The 19583-nt window shown below is 46.1% G+C and overlaps 1 long non-coding RNA gene across 3 annotated transcripts; it reads right to left on the bottom strand.

The window, feature by feature from the left end:
* Positions 1-8861: 8861 nt before the first annotated feature.
* On the bottom strand, positions 8862-12380 carry LOC102547502 (uncharacterized). 3 transcript variants are annotated; one of them, XR_015621336.1, is made up of 4 exons: positions 12295-12380; positions 11348-11440; positions 10263-10728; positions 8862-9256 (listed from the first exon to the last, which is right to left on the bottom strand). It is a non-coding gene; the product is annotated as an uncharacterized LOC102547502 (long non-coding RNA). The 3 variants fall into 3 exon arrangements; XR_015621335.1 differs by lacking the exon at positions 12295-12380 and adding an exon at positions 11553-11838; XR_015621337.1 differs by lacking the exons at positions 8862-9256; positions 12295-12380 and adding an exon at positions 11813-11838 and having other exon boundaries at positions 9808-10728.
* Positions 12381-19583: the final 7203 nt, after the last annotated feature.

Raw genomic sequence — 19583 nt, 5'->3', positions numbered from 1 at the left:
GTCGTCCTTGTTGGCCTCAAACTCACTGTGCAGCGGGGCATGGCCTTGGAATCTCCTGTTCCGTCTCGGGTGTTAGAATTGCAGGCTTGGGGCTGGAGAGATGGCTCAGCAGTTAAGAGCACTGACCGCTCTTCCAAAGGTCCTGAGTTCAAATCCCAGCAACCACATGGTGGCTCACAACCATCTGTAATGAGATCTGATGCCCTTTTCTGGTGTGTCTGAAGACAGCTACAGTGTACTTAATAAATAAATAAATCTTTTTAAAAAAAGAAAAAAGAATCACAGGCTTGTACCATTGAGTCTGGTCTGTGGTGCTGCGGATCAAACCCTGGGCTTCTCGTGGGCCAAGCTGGCGCTCTGCCAACCCAACCACAACTGACGCCTCCCCTTCTCGCCGCTATTATTAGAAGAGAGGATAAGCAGAGCGTTTGTGATGCTGTTAAAATAATCCGGGAGATAGCCAACTTCGCACGACTCAGAACAAAGCAACTGGAGGGAAGACAGGGAGAGGCTGGACTCCGGGATAGGTTGGGGTTTGTGAATAGATTGGAGGAAGTGCAGTCCAAGTCAAGAAGGGCCACCAATGTGACTTCAAAGGGCATGAAGGACAATGTTGGGGACACTGAGTGGAGCGCCTTGGGGTGCAGTGTGAGGAGTTCAGGCTTAATATAGGCACATGTCTGTGGTATAAGAGAAGCCTGGGCTGGAGACATAAATGTGTAACTTACAGTTTCTGGGGTGACTGGTAGCTATCAGACTGGGGGCATCCAAGCATTTAACATGAATGTGGTAGGCTAGCACGGTAGTCAATAGCTGACTACCACTACCACTATTGGTACAACATGTTGTCAGTGGAAATAGGAGGATTGGGACTTCGAGATCACCCTGGGCTACATAGCACCCACAAGGTGAGACAGGCCTAGGCTACATAAAACTACTTCAAAAGCTGTAAAAATAAATCAATAAAATGAACGATAGAAGCCAACCATTGTAGGGACTTATGTCTGGAATCTCAGATATAAGATTAGGTAGAGACTAAAGGGTTAGGCATTCAAGGGCCATCTCCACTACATAAGGAATGTGGGGCCATCTTGGGCTACCTGGGACCCAAGCCTACACGAAACAATCTTCAATGCACCTGTCTTTTCCTGCCTCTCAGTCCCGGGCCAGTGTCCCCTGTGTTAGGGTTTATTGCCTAGTCCTAAGCACCTAAACCTTGTTCTTGAGCAGATCACCTAAGGCTTGTGGGTTAAACCAGAAACCGTGATTCTTACCATGGTAAATCATGGTGTGGCTTTACTGAACTCGGGATTTGAGGTTGACTGGGGGAACTTACGTGTTTGTGGTCTACTTGTAGCTGGGGCTAAGCTGTCTTGAAGGTCTCCTGGCCTCTGGCTTTTGTCCAGCACACCTACATTGACCTCTAAGACCTTGATCTGTTGCAGACACAGGTGGTCTTGGTTTCAAAGACTGGGAATACAAACCCATTTCTCAATGGGATGTCATAGGTTAAAAATTAGCCTGAGAAATGGAAGATCTTTGTTTGCTTTGATTTGGGTTCAGTTTGGGTACTGAGGTAAAGCCCAAGGCCCCACAAATACTGAGCGAGGGATCTGATACTCTAAGCTACTACTGGGGTATTTCGTCATAAAGAAACACAGGCAAGAGCCTTACTCCGGTCATTTCCGAAGGCCCAGGATCCCTGTACCTGGAGGCTTTGTGATGTTGCCGGTTCCCAGCAGAGTCTCTAAATCTTCCGTCCTTTTGTACCGTGTATCGCTTTAGAGTGGTTTGAATTATTTATGCTGTTTTGTTGAAAGCTAAGCATGTTGGAGAACTTGCCAGTGAGGGAAGGGCAGGAAGTGGCAGGCACACAGCATTATGGGAGGGCAGAGGCTCTGCAGCATTGGTGCGACTTAAGATTCTTGGTGAAGGGATGTGTGTGTGTGTGTGTGTGTGTGTGTGTGTGTGTGTGCGCGCACATGTGCACGCACGTGCGTGTTTATACATGCATGCATATTTCTGTTTCCCTAGTCTGTTTACCTGTTTGTTTGGTTTTTTTTTGTTTGTTTTTAGGATATGGACTCACTATGCAGCCATGACTGACCTGCAATTTGCCCTGTAGACCAGACTGGCCTTGAATTCACAGAGCTCTGCCTACTTCTGCTTCCCAAATGCTAGGATTAAAGGCAGACACAGTGATGTCCTGCTCCTTTTTCCTTTCTATGTGCCTGTCTGTATCGTGTACACTCATGTATATGCACATATGCTGGTTTCCATGTATATGTGGGTGCATGTGTGCATGCGCATGGAGGCCTAAGGTTGACGACACAGCTCTTGCTGTCTGTCCTGGAACTCTCTCTGTAGACCAAGCTGGCCTCGAACTCACAGCATTGTGACTCACCTGCCTCTGCCTCCCTATTGCTGGACTAAAGGTATGCGCCACCAAGTCCAGCTGACAGCGCAGGTATTATTAGATAGTGAAGCAGGGTCTCTCAATGGAAAACAAAACTCGGGGGCCACTGTGGTCTAGCTAGCCAGCTTGCTTCAGGCTCCCCTGTCTCTGTCTTAGCAGCCTAGGAATTACAGGCAGCGAGTCCATAATTGTTATAATGAAATTTCTAGTATACAAAATACTGGGTTTCGTCATGACTTCTTCAAATATATGTGACATATATGTACTTTGCTCATCTGCACACCCTCCCTGTCTGCCCGCTTATACAGGTGTGTGCGTCTTACTTAGCTTTCTGCTCTTTATAACCCGACACCTGTAACATCTCAGGGACGGGAGGAAATTGCTGATGGAATGGCCTCCCAATTTTCTTAAACCTTGCAGAGAAAGCACATTGTTAGTAAATGTGTGGAGTTAATTTCCCTCTACCCCACAGACTCAGCTGCTCATGGGAAGGGTAGGGATCTAACTGCTTCACCCGCCTTTGAAAACATTCTGAGTCTTCGTTGCTTTTCGATCTCCGTGAAGAGACACTATGACGGAGGCAACCTATAAAAGAAAGCATCTAGGGGTTGGGGATTTAGCTCAGTGGTAGAGCGCTTGCCTAGGAAGCGCAAGGCCCTGGGTTCGGTCCCCAGCTCCGAAAAAAAGAACCAAAAAAAAAAAAAAAAAAAAAAAAAAGAAAGAAAAAGAAAAAAGAAAGCATCTAATTGGAGGCTTGCTTGTGGTTTCAGAGCGTTAGTCCTTAGCCATCATGGCTGGGAACATGGCGGCAACAGGCAGGTAGGTGCTGGAGCAGTAGCTGAGAGCTCACATTCAAATTCACAAGAACTGAGGCAAAGCAAAATGGAAATGGCCTGGACTTTTGAAACCTCAAAGCATACCCACCCTCATTGACACACCTCATCCAACAAGGCCACACCTCATAATCCTTGCCAAACCGTTCCATCCACCAAATAGGAGCCAAGCATTCAAGTATATGAGCCCACGAGGGGCTATTCTCATTTAAACCACCACACCCTGTGCATTATGGTCCTTGCATGCCATGTTGACGAAGACCTTGTGGAAATCATGTCTCTAGAGCTGCCCCTACTTACTGTTTTGTGTCCAACAACGTAGGTTGCAAGCACTGGGTGATTCAGAACACTGAAGAGCATCCTCCTGGAGTGACCCTTTAGCCTAAAACTTGGCAGATATTGACTTGACAAAAAACATTGAAAAGGAGAGAGGAAGAATAAAAACAATGTTGTTGAAAACAAGACCAAACCTCAACTAGACACTGGTAAGTGTGGGGGATGAGGGGCTGGGGGTGCTTCTCAGCGGGGAGAATGCTTGCCTGGGCATGCATGAGGCTCTGGGTATTGTCTTGGTGCCAGAGGAGAGAGAAGGGGGAGAGAGAGAGAGGGAGGGAGGGAGAGAGAGAGAGAGAGAGAGAGAGAGAGAGAGAGAGAGGAAACCCATGTAAACAGACAGGCTTAATGGGTATTAATAATTAAAAAATATGGATTTGATCAAAAGCTAGGCAAGGCCAGGTGTAGGGTTGCACACCTGTAATGCCAGCAGTGGGTGGGGGAGGGGTAGATCAGGAATTTAAGGTCATCTACAGACAGCTAACTGAACTTGAGGCCAGCCAGGGATACAGGATACCCTGTCTCAAAAATAAACTAAGAAGATGGGCGGTTGTGGTCTGTGTCTTTAGTCCCAGCACTCGGGAGGCAGAGGAAGGCGGAGGGATCTCTGAGGTTGAGGCCAGCCTGGTCTATAGAGTGAGTTCCAGGACAGTCAGAGCTACACAGAGAAAACCCTGTCTTAAAAACTAACTAACAACTAACAACTAACTAACTAACTAACCAACTAACTAACTAACTGACATTACAGAATGAGGCAGTGCACACACACACACACACAGACACACACGCGCACGCACACACACTCTGCAAGTAGCAAAACATGTCAATGCACATCTGAAATCTCCTCATTTAAGAGGCTGAGACAGAAGGTTGTGAGTCCCAGGCCTGCCTGGGCTATACAGCGAGACCCTGGGTTAAAACGAACAAATCTAGTTATTGCTCCAGATCAGGACTGACTTCAGCCCTAGCTCCCAACTTTCCCATTAGTTGACTTTCTTGGCAGCAGGGCAGTCGATCAGTTTCTTCCAGAGCTTTGTGTGCAGTGCTGGGGACTAAGCCAGGGCCTGGCATAGCATGGCTTCTGAAGCCCCCCAGCCCTCACTTTCCTTTCGAGGAAGTTAAGGACAGAATTCTAATGGAAGGGAATTGAAGAAAACAGCCCCTTTTGAAAGATAATCAACCGGTGTGTGCTTTGACGGACAAAAGAGCCTGCGATCGCTGCCGAGTGTGCTCTTTATCTGTGAACCAAGCACGACAGCCACCTGCTTTTACAAAGTGCATCTTCTTGTGAACGTGCACACGTTCTTGGCAGTGATGCGCTGGTGACCTAATTCTGCTGTGAAGTGGGTGGCAGGGTGAGCTTCTAAAGCGACAACTTTAGTATCTGCATGAAAGAGAACAAATTTAACACCTTGGAGTTTGGGGTGAGGTTTTCTTCTTTGTTTATTGGTTAAGAGTTATTTCTGGGGGCTGGAGAGATGGCTCAGTGGCTAAGAGCACTGACCGCTCTTCCAGAGGTCCTGAGTTCAATTCCCAGCAACCACATGGTGGCTCACAAGCATCTGTAATGGGATCCGATGTCCTCTTCTGGTGTATCTGAAGACAGCTACAGTGAGCTCACATACATAAAATAAATAAAAAGATTTTTTTTAAAAAAAAAAGAGTTATTTCTGTCTGCATTATGTTTGCTTTATGTATAAGAAATCCCATGCTGTGCTGAAGAGCGTGAGGTGCCGCCCTGAGTTTAAATCCTGGGTTTACAACCTCTGTTGATGGTCACAGTCAGGAAATTATCTTTGTATTGACTTTCTCTGACTGCTGTAACAGATTCCCACAGAACAGCCTGTTTAACATAATAAAAGTTTATTCTCAGGGTTAAGGATTTAGCTCAGTGGTAGAGGGGTTGCCTAGCAAGCGCAAGGCCCTGGGTTTGGGCCTCAGCTCCCGGGGGAAAAAAAGAAAAGTTTATTCTCTTGGTTGTGTGTGTGTGTGTGTGTGTGTGTGTAAGTGTGTGCACATGCCAATGTCACAGGACAGCTTTTGGAGTCAGTTCTTTGCTTCTACCACTCAGATTCCCAGGATCCCGCCTAGGGCGTGTGGCTTGCCTTTACCTGCTGTGTCATCTCACCAGCTCTTCTCTGATAGTTCTTAAGACCAGAAGTCCAAAGTCAGCCCGACTGAGTTGGAATGGAGGTGTTTCGGGGTTACGCTGCCTCCCCAAGCTTCAGAGAAGTCTGTGCCATGCCTCTTCCAGCTCCCCATGGCTGCTTGTAGCCCTTGTAGCCTCATCTCTGCAGTCTCTGCCTCCAGGGTCTTCTTCACGTCTGTGTGTGTGGTCCCACCTCCCTCACCCAGTTCCTTTAAGGATCCCTCTGACTTCCTTCATGGTCAGATAATCCCTGACCCCTAAGCCGGGATTTACTCACTCTGCAGAGGTCCTGCCTTCACATAAAGTGATATTTACACACTCCAATACTATATATCCCCACCTCCTCCTCTTCTTCCCCACAGCCATGAGGTGCCCCAGACTCACCCTCCCACCATGATGAGGAGCGGCCTACCCAGCACAGGCACAAGGCAAAATGTTCTGAGTTCCAGAGCAGCCTGGGCTACATGGTAAGAGCCTGTGTCAAAACAAACAAATCTAATTCTATTTCTAGATCAGGATTGAATTTGATCCTAGATCCCACCTTCCCCACTTTCTTGGCAACGGGACAGTCGATCCAGTTTCCCTTCTTCTTTTCTTTTTTTTTTTTTTTTCAATTTATTTATTTAATATATAGGAGCACACTGTAGCCATCTTCAGACACCCCAGAAGAGGGCACCAGATCTCATTACAGATGGCTGTGAGCCACCATGTGGTTGCTGGGAATTGAACTCAGGACCTCTGGAAGAGCAGTCAGTGCTCTTAACCGCTGAGCCGTCTCTCCAGCCCTCGGTCCAGTTTCTTTTGGACCTTTGTGTGTGTGTGTGTGTATTGGCACAGTGCTGGGAACTGAGCCTCAGGCCGGGCATAGCATGAAGACCTTAGCAGAACTGAATGAGCACAGACTGAAGTCCCCAAAACCATGAGCTCTGCAGTGTGACTGTCTCAGGCTGCATAGGGAGAAAGCTGACAGACCAAGGCCAGGTGCTTAGCCCTCTCTTTGCCGACAGACACTTTCTCTTGGCACAATGCTACTTTTCTAAAGGGGCTGGTGAGAGCAACGAATGTGGTTTGAGGGCCAGCGAGATGGACAAAGCACTTGCCCCTGTCCCTCACGACCTAGGTGGACTGACCCTGACCACCTGAAGTGGATAGGGCTCTACATGGTGGAAATTGTCCTTGGATCTCCGCATGCTGGTTGTGGCACATGTGTGCCCACACACATACAAACACAAAATAAATGAAAAACGTAATTAAAAAAATAATAATAACAATAAAGGTGAGATCCTGGGAACCCTGTCTGAGAGGCAAAGGATTAAGGTGACTGGAGTCTTCAGGATTCTGTGGCTGAGGATTTTGGGAGAGGTAGAGAAGGTGGATCACCAAGGACCTTGCAACCATTTAGCAGTCTGAAGCCATCATTGTGCTCTGAGACCTATGAACATCCTCTCTCCCTTCCCTCCTCTAACACACACACACACACCCTGTGCTGGGATTTGAACCTAGGGCCTTCCATGTATTAGGCAAGTGCTTTACTATTGAGCTGTATCCACAGCCCATGCCCCTGTTCCTGCGTCACAGGGCTCCCTCCCGGGGGCTGAACTCTCTCTGGTGCTGCAGGGAGCCCATTTCAGTCACAGTCTCTTGCCTATGTGTTCCAGGGCCATCTGTCACTGGCACAATCGGCCCGGTAAACAATGCCTTGCTCTAATCATGGTTTTAAGAGCGGACTTCAATGATACAAGGTTGTTCCTAATTGGTGAAAATGCCTGTTAGGGAAAAATAAGGCACACACTACAATCCAGAGGAGGGGAAGCTACATGGACTGTTTTTATCTGGTGGAAATTATAGATGTCCAGTCAGGACTGAGGAAAATCGCCCAACTCGCTGACGTTAGAGGCTGATGGTGCATGTGATAGCTAAAAGCCGATTAGAGCAAAGTCCTGAATACATCATTAGAAATCAAGGAGAAGGGGTTGGGGACTTAGCTCAGTGGTAGAGTGCTTGCCTAGCAAGCGCAAGGCCCTGGGTTCGGTCCCCAGCTCTGAAAAAAAGAAAAGAGAAAAAAAAAAAAAAAGAAATCAAGGAGACACATCAAATAAAACCTTCCCATTCAGCCAGTCGAGGCGGCCATGCCTTCAATCCCAACACTCTGAAGGCAGAAGTAAATGGATCTCTCTGAGTTCAAGGTCTACATAGCAAGTTCCAGGCCAGCTGGGGCTACAGAGTAAGACCCCATTTCAAAAGCAAAACAAACAAAACATTCACTTAGTCTTTACCAAAGCATCAGAGAGAGAGAGAGAGAGCGAGAGAGAGAGCATTTTTCCCTTTACAAAAAATTATTTTTATCTAAGTATATGTGTGTGAGTGCAGCTTACGGGCAAATAGGTCCTCCTGGAGGTCAGAAGAGGAGGGTTACTGGGTCCTCTGGAGCTGGAATTACAGCTACCGGTGAGCCACGGAGAATGAGTGCTCTGGACTGACCTTGAGTCTTCTTAATCAGGGAGCCATCTCTCCAGCCCTTGAGTGTGAGGCTTGATTCTTTCTCCTTCCCTCCCTCCCTCCCTCTCTCCCCCCTTCTTTCTACTTTATCCCTATCCTTCCCTCCCTTCCATATCTTAGATTGGCCTGAACTCACAATGGAGCATTAAAGGAAAAGGGAGAAACTGTCACCATCAGGGTCATCAAGAAGCCAAGGTCATCTAGAGTACTAGCTCTTTAATTATTATCTATCTACTTACTAACTTAATACATACATGAGTGCATCTGTGTGCCTGTGTGCCTGTGTGCGTGTGTGTGTGTGTGTGTGTGTGTGTGTGTGTGTGAATCAGAGGACGACTTACAGACATTGTTTCCCTCCCTCCACCATGTGGTCCCAGGGTTTGAACTCAGGTCAGCAAGGCTTGGAGACAGTCACTTGTACTCACTGAGCTGCCTCACCAGCCATAGAATCTCCCCTTCTTGAAGGTGTCACATCTGCCCTGGGCTCTACAGGTCCTGGAAATCCTCTGTTTCCATCCGCAGCAGGATATCAACTATTTCAGCCAGCACCTGGCATTTAGTTTGGATTTTGAAATAACCGAAAGCCACTTGGACCCGCACGCCAGCAGATGGCTGGTTTTGAAGCCTCACACATGCTTTTTGTTATTTTATTAACTTTTGTTGAAAGTGGGATTTAAGTCACCGAAGCCAGCCTTAAAATTCGGATCTTCCTGCACCTACAGGTACTCATCAGCGTCTTCTGTTTGTTTCATTGCTGACTGAACCTAGGCCCTGTGTGTGCCGGGCAAGTGCCCCAGGAGCTGAGCTCCAGCCAGGTCTTTGCATATGCCTCTTAGATGTCACTCTCTGTCGAGGATGGAGAGACATCTCCGTGTTTAAAGGCACCGGCTGCTCTTCCAGAGGACCTGGGTTTCATTCCAAGCAGCCCGGTAGCCGATTACATCTGTCTGCAACTCCAGCCCTAAGGGATCGAATGCCCCTTCTGGGCTCTGTGGGTAGCACATGTACATGATGCGTCTCTGACATCTACATAAAATTAAAACAATGAAATTAACATCAATCTTTATAAACAGACTTGCTTCCCCTAACATTAAACTCTCACATCTCCATGTCCTTCTGACTTCTCTAGTTAAAATTTCAGGCCGGCTGGAATTGGGCTTAGTAGTGGAGAACACACTTAGTACCAACAAGGCCCTAGGGTTGGTTCCGGGGAATGAAAGGAATAAGAAAGAAAAGCAATGGGCTGGAGAGATGGCTCAGCGGTTAAGAGCACTGATTGGTCTTTCAGAGGTCCTGAGTTCAAATCCCAGCAACCACATGGTGGCTCTCAACCATCTGTAATGGGATCTGATGCCCACTTCTAGTGTGTCTGAAGACAGTGACAGTGTACCCACATACGTGAAATCAATAAATCAATCTTTAAAAAAAGAAAAAGAAAAACAAGCTACTGATAAAGAGACATTAATTGTCTCTTTAATAAAAATAAATAAATAAATAAATGTGTTTGTTGGTGGTGGTAGCAGCTATAGTTTGCTCTTATTTTGTTTGCTTTTTTTTTTTTTTTTAATTTATTTATTCCGTGTATGGGAGTACACAGTCGCTGTCTTCAGACACACCAGAAGAGGGCATCAGATCCCATTACAAATGGTTATGAGCCACCATGTAGTTGCTGGGATTTGAACTCAGGACCTCTGAAAGACCAATCAGTGCTCTTAACCACTGAGCCATCTCTCCAGCCCCCTTTTGTTTGCTTTTTAAGACAGGGGTCTCACGTCTTAACTGCCCTGGAACTTCCTGTGTAGCCCTCACAAGCCTGAGGTCACTGTAGACCAGGTTGGCTTCACACTCCCAGCAGTCGGCCCCCCTTGCTGCAGAGCGCTGGGAATAAAGTCGTGCATCTCCAGGCCCAGTACGTGAAGGAGAGTCTTCACGCACATCGCACATTGGACCTGGCACAGAGCTAATCCTAGCATTCTGAGCTGTGTGGTCGTCTCTCTCAGCCCAGAGTAAATATGTAAATGAGGGCGCAGACCTGAGTGCATGGGTCGGGTGAGTACGGGGAAGGTGGTCTGTGACATCTCTTATAGCACATTCTTTTCCTTCTTTGTGGATTCCACCAAACCGGGCTGTAGCTCAGTTGGTAAAGCGTTGCCTGGCGCACGGGAGGCCCCGGGTTCCATTCTGAGTACCACACAAACTGGCTGTGGTGGCGCCTCCACGGAATCCCAGCCCTCGGAAAGCAGGGTCAGGAAGTTTAAAGGTTCAAAGCCATCCTTCGCTTGTGGAAGAACGCCTTCCTCCCATGCACTAAGTCTTGGGTTCAACTCCAGCACTTCGGAGGAAACTGGGCACAGTGGCACAAGCCTGTAGCCGTAGCATTGGGGGTTGGGGGGAAGGGAGAGAGACGGGAGGATCAGAATTTGAATTTGAGGTCATCTTCGGCTTCATAGCATGTTTGAGGCCATCCTGGTCTACATGAGACTTTGTCTCAAAGTAAACTGAAACAGAAAAACAAATAAACAGAAACGTAGGGCCAGAAAAGATACTTCAGACGGTAAAAATGTCTGTTGTATGAGCCTGAAACTCTGAGTTCAATTGTTGGTGCCCGAAATGGAGGGAGAGAACCATCTCCTATCCATATACACACGTACCTTCCTCTGTCACAACTATAATAATAACAATTTTAAATTAACATATACTTTTTTTTTCTTTTTTTTCGGAGCTGGGGACCAACCCAGGGCCTTGTGCTTGCTAGGCAAGCGCTCTACCACTGAGCTAAATCCCCAACCCCAACATATACTTTTTAAAAGATGTATTTATTTATTTATTTAATGTATGTGAGTACACTGTCACTGTCTTCAGACACACCAGAAGAGGACATCAGATCTCATTACAGATGGTTGTGAGCCACCATGTGGTTGCTGGGAATTGAACTCAGGACCTCTGGAAGAGCAGCCAGTGCTCTCAACCATTGAGCCTTCTCTCCAGCCCATACATTAATATTTTTAAAAATTGGTTCTCTGTTGAGAATTCTAGGTCAGCTTCAACTATATAGTGGGATCTGGGCTAGCCTGGGCTCCATGGCAAGACCCTGTCTCAAAAGAAAACCAAGCATACCTTTAATTCCAGCTCTTGTGAGGCAGAAGCAAGCCTGGTCTACATAGTGGGTGTCGAGTTCTAGTTAGCCGGGTTTACATAGTGAGACTCTGTCTGAGAAAGAGAAGAAGGGAAGAAGGGGTGGGGGTGGGGGACTCTCAAGGTTCTGCATCTACAGTCCCAGCACTTCTATGATGGGATGTTAGGATAGGAAATGGATACTTACTGTAGAAAAACCCCAAAGTCCAGCTAGCCCAAAGTCCACAGCACAGAACCAAGAGAGGTCTGAGCGATTTGCCTCAACAATGGTGGAAGGAGAGAACCAACTCCCTAAAGTTGTGCTTTGATGTCCACACGCAACACACACGCACACACACGCACACACACGCACACACACGCACACACACGCACACACACACACACACATACACACATAGGTACCACTCACAATAAATAAAATTAAAACAACAGGAGCAGTCCACGTACTGGAGGCTTGCTGCGTGTGTCAATCTGACAGAGCAGGTTAACTGGTTCCGAAGTATGCTCAGGTTTTGATTTTCTGGTTCCAAAAATAACCTTGGCATGTGAGGTGTCACCATATGTTAATATTAGTGAGTCAAACCAAATTACAGTCTGTTGTTAGAGCTGGAAAACCGGGGCAATTATTGACCAGTCAGAAGTTAATATTTAATAGGGCTTAATGCAATCTGTAGGCATGTGCATGTGTATTATATGCGTGTGTGTGTGTGTGCATGTGTATTATATATATGTGTGTGTGTGCATGTGTATTACATGTGTGTGTGTATAAAGTAGGTATTGGTTAATATTTAAAAAGACTTTGTACAGTAAAACAAAGTTTGGGGGCCTAACAGGGTAGAGATTTCTAGTTTCTTAAGTCGGAAAATATAAGCAGTCCCTATTTTTAATCATGCAACATGATCCAGGCCCGAGAACATGTGTTACCTGACCTTCGTTAAAAGCAACTGGAAAATACTTTCTCTTCAGGCGCCTGGACAGCTCAGCAGAGGTCTCGAGAATCTTCCCTCCCCAAAATAAAAATAGGCTTTTCAGATGGTTCTGTCCCGGGCAGTGGCAGCTTGTGGGCGGAGACTCGCCAGAGCCGAGCTGCCCGCTTGAGTCAGCTCCCAGAGTTTCCTGCAACATCCATCATATCGTGAGGATATCCGTGTCCCTTTCACGACCAGAAAGTGATGTCCAACACTTTTTACCAAATGTTTGGCCAAGGTGTGGAGGTTTTTCCAGTGGAGGCTGGCAGCCTCGTGTGTTTTAATGCCAGGTCAGAGAGGGGGTCGCAGTTTCTGTGTCCCGCCCACATGGCCTCTCAGGTTTGGCCCAGCTGCCATGGTCGAGTCCCCAGGCACTCTGATCGAGTGGCTGTCCTAATCTACCGAGGATTACTTGTGGCATCACAGCTCAGATGCTTCTAAATATAGCTTATAAGTTATTGTGTTTCTATTACCCCAGAGCCTCGCACCCCCTGGACAGATGCTCCACCACGGCTGAGTTATGTGCTATGGCCTCCAACCCAAGGGATATTTTATAACAGTAAAAATTCAAGGACTATATACAGAATTCACCCACGTACCTACCACCCAAGGTTTTTTTTTGGGGGGGGGCGCGGATTGTTTTGTTTAAAGATTTGTTTATTCATATTTTGTGCATGAGTGCTTGCACGTGTGCAGTTGTACCAGAGACACGCCTGGTGGTCACTGAGAGCAGAAGAAAACATCAGAACGCCTGGATCTGGAGCCACTGACCATTGTGAGTCACCCTGTGGGTGTTGGGAAACTGAATCCTGGGTCCTTGTCTAGAGCAGCAAGGGCTCTTAACTGCTGAGCCATTTCTCCAGCCCCACATTAGAGAAGCTAAACTTGAGCCGGGCGTGGCAGTACACACCCTCTTTAAACCCAGAGAAGCAGAGGCAGGTGGATCTCAGTTATACAGAGAAACCCTGAAAACCCCCAGAAAAAAGAGTGAAACCTTTTTGTTTTTTATGAGACAGGGTCTCACTGTGTAGCTCTAGCTGGAACTCACTATGGAGAGCAGGCTGGCTTTGAACCCACAGAACTCTTCCTCTGCCTCCTAAATGCTGGCATTAAAGGCATGCACACTATGCCTGGCCTTCATATAATTTTTTAAAAATTCCATTTATGTATTTAGTGAGGGACTCAGTGCTGTGTTCCTTCTGGAGGTCAGAGGACAACTTAAGGGAGAGAGCTCTCTCCTTCCACCATATGGGTTTGGGGGTGGGGATTAAACTCATGTCATCAGGCTTGGTCACAAGTTGCCTTTACCCAGTAAGCCATCTACCCAACCCATGAGTCATTATTATTATTGTTATTATTATTGTTTTATTGTGTTGGTTTTTTAAAATATTTATTTATTATATGAGTACACTGTCGCTGTCTTCAGACACACCAAAGGAAGACATCAGAACCCATTACAGATGGTTGTGAGCCACCATGTGGTTGCTGGGAATTGAACTCAGGACCTCTGGAAGAGCAGTCAGTGCTCTTGACTGCTGAGCTGTCTCTCCAGCCCATGTGTCTTTATTATTATCTTTTTAATATGTTTTGTGCGGTCTATATGTGTGTGTAGTGTATGTGTGTGTGTGGTGTATGTGTGTGTATGTGTATGTGTGGTATATGTGTGTGTGGTGTATGTGTGTGTGGTGTATGTGTGTGTGTGGTATATGTGTGTGTGTGGTGTAGGTACTTGTGCATGTGTGTATGTGTGGACATATATGTGGACATGTGTCAGGACTGTGTGTGTATGTGTGGACATGTGTGTGGACATCCCCTCCCTCTGCGCTCTCTAACTTATTCTATTGAGGCATGGTCTCCTAACTGAACCCAGCTGGCTTGCTTTGATTTTGATGGTATCCTATCTCTGTTTCCCAAGCTCTGGAATTATCTATTAGCTGTCACTTTATTATTCAAACTCTAGTTCTTATGCTTGTGTGGCAAGCACTTTACTTGCTGAGCTTGTGCTCTCTCTCTTTCTCATTCTCTCTCAGTAAAACATTAGGAGCTGGGAAGACATTGCAGTTGGTAAAGTGCTTTCTACCAAAGCACGTGCACCTGAATTCAATACCTATCAGTCATGTAAAAGCCAGGCCAGAGGCACCCTCATGTAATCCTAGGTTGGGAAGGCAATAATCACCAGTCTCCGGGGCTTGCTGGCCAACCAGTCTAACAATCTAGTCTAATCTCACTTAACTCCAGTCCCAGGGAGACATCCTGGCTCAAACACAGGTGAATGTCTCGAGGAAAGGTATCAAGGTTGGTCTCTGGCTACACATCCACAAACACATCCATGTACACACACACACACACACACACACACACACACACCACACACACCACACACACCACACACACCACACACACACCACACACACACAGAGGCAGGCCAAGAGGGAGACACAGAGAGACAGGGACAGAGAAAGAAGAAATAAAGTGTTAGATAATTGAATTGCAGCTTGGTATGTCCTCTTTCATGATGTCCTTTTTAGGGTAACCTCATGTTGAATTTGGGGACTATGGTTCTCATGCGAGTTTCCTTCTTGATACAAATGTTGTACACAATACAAAGTTCTTTCTCATTTCCTGCTCCCCTCCCTCCTGACTCCCTTCTCTCTTTCTCTCTCTCTTTTTTTAAAGATTTATTTATTTATTTATTTTTAGAATTTTTTAATTTATTTTACGCATATTTACTATAGCTGTTTTCAGGCACACCAGAATAGGGCATCGGATCCCATTACAGATAGTTGTGAGCCACCATGTGGTTGCTGGGAATTGAACTCAGGACCTCTGGAAGAGCAGTCAGTGCTCTTAACCGCTGAGCCATCTCTCCAGCCCAGATTTATTTATTTTATGTATGTGGGTACACTGTAGTTGTCTTCTGACACACCAGAAGCGGGCATCGGAATAGTCAGTGCTCTAAACTGCTGAGCCACCATCCATCTCTCCAGCCCATCTCTCCAGCCTTCCTTTAAACAAACTTACCTATATCCCAGGCAGGCCTTGAACTATGTAGCCAAAGACACCTTGAATTCTACAGTGGGGAACCGGATGGCCTGGCCGGCTCTGCTTATCTTTTGTTGAGTAAAGGTTCATTCACCCATCAGTGCCTCTGGCCTCCTAAGGTTTTTTTATTTCAAAGTCAGGAAGATATTTTGTATTTTCTATGCTTAAAGCTTTGGCTTTTCTGATGTAAGTTTTTAATCTTTTCGTTTCTTTCTTATTTGGTTTTTTGTTTGTTTCGAGGCAGGGTCTCTCTCTCTGCCCACCCTGAAACTTGCTCTGTAGACCAGGCTGGCTTCAAACTCACCCATCTTTGCCTTCATGTGTGCTGGGGTTAAAGGCGTGCGCCACTGTGCCCTGCTTTTATTTACGTTTTTAATCTACCTGAATTTCTATTTTATATGGGATAAAGGAAAAAATCGCATTTTGTTGTTGTTGTTGTTGTTGTTGTTGCTTTTTGAGATATAATCCCGTGTAGCCTATGCTGTCCTTCGACACAAGGATGACCTTGAACTCCTGGTCTTCTTCGGCCTCCACAGTGAGTCTGCAACCCCATGCCTTGCGCTGCACATCCTGTCAATCATCCCAGCATCCCTCATTATCATTTATGGGCTAACCTCGCTGACTCCTCACGCTGCTGCTTTCATATGTTGTACTCCCACACCCATGCGTGTATCTGCTCCAGTTCCAGGTGTGTGAAAACACAACACAGCTCTAGTCTGTGCTGCTAAGGAGACTCTAACTGGGGGCAAACGGCTTTTTTCTCTCACTTTCTTTGTACTGTCACATCAGGGGTAGCCCCATCAGACCACGCTGTATCCACTGTCATGGAATAAGGTGTGAGTTTTACAGAGGTTCTTTTACATCAAAACTGTTAACGGAGCCATTGGATGACTGTGCAGGCTGACTTCTTTATTTATCAAAGGATCAAAGTCTGAGGTACGCAGAGCGGACCATTTGGCCTTGTGGTATACAGCACCTTATCTGCCTCTCTCTTTTTTTTTTTTAAAGATTTATTTATTCAATTTATATTTATGCATGAGTACACTGTCACAGTCTTCAGACACACCAGAAGAGGACATTGGATCCCATTACAGTTGATTATGAGCCACCATGTGGTTGCTGGGACTTGAACTCAGGACCTCTGGAAGAGCAGTCAGTGCTCCTAACCACCGAGCCATCCCTCCAGCCCCTTATCTGCCTCTCTTGATGGGTCTGGTTTTGCTACCCTGCTACCTCAACTGAGATTCATTTTATATTGAGCCCCAGTGAGTGTTCAAACCATCTAGGGGTTGATAAACTCACGGCACTAAGCTTGGATTTAAGTGGGTGTTGTCTCCCATGACTTGATGGAGCTCTGTTTATTAAGTCACCACACTTTCAGGCTTGTCTTGGCCTTCAGGAAGCTGAGGTATGAGACCTATGCTCTGGTATCCTATTTCCCTGACTTTGATATTCTTCTTTCTCTGCATTCTGCTTCTTCAAGCAGAAATAGTCTGGTTTTGTAATTGGTTGTTTGTTTTGTAGGATAGGGTGTCACTGTGTACCCCTGGCTAGTTTATTCCCTATGTAGCCCAGGCTGGCTCCCGACTTGTGGAAATCCTCTTGACTCTGTCTCCTGAGTGCTGAGAACATCCTCATGCCCATCATTCCTGACTCAAGCAGGATTTTCTTCATAGCCTCTTATTTGCTCAAACAACTTTATGTTGGGACTGGAGAGATGGCTCAGTGGTTAAGACCACTAACTGCTTTTCCAGAGGTCCTGAGTTCAAATCCCCAGCAACCACATGGTGGCTCACAACCATCTGTAGTGAGATCTGATGCCCTCTTCTGGTGTGTTTGAAGACAGCTATGGTGTCTTCACCATAAAATAAATTTTTTTCTTTTCTTTTTTTTTTGGAGCTGGGGACCGAACCCAGGGCCTTGTGCTTGCTAGGCAAGTGCTCTACCACTGAGCTAAATCCCCAACCCCATAAAATAATTCTTTATGAAACTTTATGATGTATGAAGATATTAAAATTGTATATATTAATGAGGATGGCATAGTGTGTTCAGACACTGAGTAATGTTTAAGTCAGGTTTAGCATATTTATATTCTTTTTTTTCTTTTTTCTTTTTTTCGGAGCTGGAGACCGAACCCAGGGCCTTCTGCTTGCTAGGCAAGCGCTCTACCACTGAGCTAAATCCCCAACCCCGTATATTTATATTCTTAACCAGTTTTTTTTTTTTTTTTTTTTTTTTTCTGAGCTGAGGATTGAACCCAGGGCTTTGCGCTTGCTAGGCAAGTGCTCTACCACTGAGCTAAATCTCCAACCCCTCTTAACCAGTTTTAAAAGATTTATCTTTTCACTGAAACAATTATAGGCAGGTGTGTCTCTATGTGTTGGAATGTGCATAAGAATGCAGGTACCCTTGAAGATGTGAGAGCCCCCTGGAGCTGGAGTTACAGGTGGCTGTGAGTTGCCCAAATGTGGGTACCGGGAACTGAGGTCCTTTTCTTTCTCTTTATTTTTAAAATGATTTTTTAAAGATTTATCTATTTAATGTATGTGAGTGAGTACACTGTAGCTGTCTTCAGACACGGCAGAAGAGGGCATCGGATCCCATTACAGATGGTTGTGAGCCACCATGTGGTTGCTGGGAATTGAACTCAGGGCCTCTGGAAGAGCAGCCAGTGCTCTTAACAGCTGAGCCATCTCTCCAGTCCTTGAGGTCCTTTTCAAAGCAGGAAGCACCCTCACCTGCAGATCCATCTCTCTAGCTCCTCCTCAAATGTCCTACTCCACAGGGAGACGTTTGAAGTCCTTTCTCCTAGCTTTCTGAAGTCTACAGCGTGCACTCGCCAGAAGCCATTGCTCCTGTGCAAACCCATCAGTGCTTCCCTATACTTGGCCGATGACTCATCTCTTCCTCTTCCTCCTCTCCCTCCTCCTCCACTTTAGGAACCGAAGTCAGGGCTTCCCATATGGGAATCACGTGCGTCCCCTGTTCAGCCACACTCCCAGGTCGACTTCTTGTTTTATTTTATTAATGTCTGTTAAATTTTTAATTTATTATTGTGGTACAGTAGGTGTATGAGGTGTGTTTGTGTCAGAACACGATTTCGTTCTGTAGGCTCTCTCCGGCCATCTTCACAGGGGGTCTGGAGATGGGACTCAGATCATCAGTTCATCAGAAGCACTTTCACCCACTAAGCTATCTAGGTTGGCCCTGCTTGTTTAAGACAGGGTTTCCTTATGTAGCCCAGGCTAACCTTCAACTGGAATCATCGTTGCTCCTAATATTTTAAGCAGTTTTATTCCTTGTATATTTCATTATAAATTACATCAAATCCTTTGTGGGAAGGCAGAGTATAAATTCTAAAAATGAGAGCTGGACTTAGTGGTACCCATCTTTAACCCAGCAGTCAGGAAGAAGACGTCTACAAATCTCTGTGGGTTTCGGGCCTGCCTTGTCTTCTTAGTGAGTTCCAGGAGAGCCCGAGCTACCAAGACCCTGTCTTGAAAAAACAAACAAACCAATAAGCACAATGAGAAATGTCCAGTAAATGTAAGATACCAGGAGTCTGAGGACTTCGGAGTATGGTGACTGTCCAGAATCATATATAGAAAGTTAATTTTCACGTTTTAGTGTGTAGGCCTTTCTCTACCCATTAATACTGTATTAAAGTCAGGGATGAGAAAAAAAAAACTTATCTTACTTTCCATTTCTGCTAGTAAATACAAAACGCATCCTCTAACCTTAAAAATGCAGTGTGATTGGCAGGTTGTCATTGTGATATTTTACTAAGCAGTGAACTGAGCTGCTTATGAACGGCTGTGGGGCTTTTCTTTTGAGCTGAATCTAAATCTGATTTTTAAAAAACGTGGCTCGTAGAGCTTTTGTGTTCTTATGAGTCCTTGTCCCCCTCTAGGGGCATCTCTCACAGGCCGCTCAGTCCATTCACTGGGCGCGAATACAAAGCGTTTTGTTCCTTTGCTCACAACAGCACACCATCTCCCAAGGAGACGATGAATGCCCACTAAGTCATGCCTTTCCATTACTCATTCCTCCTTTTCTCCCAAGGTGGCGTGTGGGAGGTGTTGTGCTGGGGTTCGACAAGAATAGGCTAGGAAGCTTTCTGCTGGATACACTCATGCCTGAGCGTGGTTCCGTTCCCACCGCGCCGGGCTCTGTGGCTTCACGGTGTGAGCTGTTTTCCAAATGGACAA

The sequence above is a fragment of the Rattus norvegicus genome, chromosome 5 (genome assembly GCF_021556685.1).
Source record: "Rattus norvegicus strain SHRSP/BbbUtx chromosome 5, alternate assembly SHRSP_T2T, whole genome shotgun sequence".
Lineage (NCBI taxonomy): Eukaryota > Metazoa > Chordata > Mammalia > Rodentia > Muridae > Rattus > Rattus norvegicus.
This window is presented reverse-complemented; position numbering and strand designations above follow the sequence as displayed.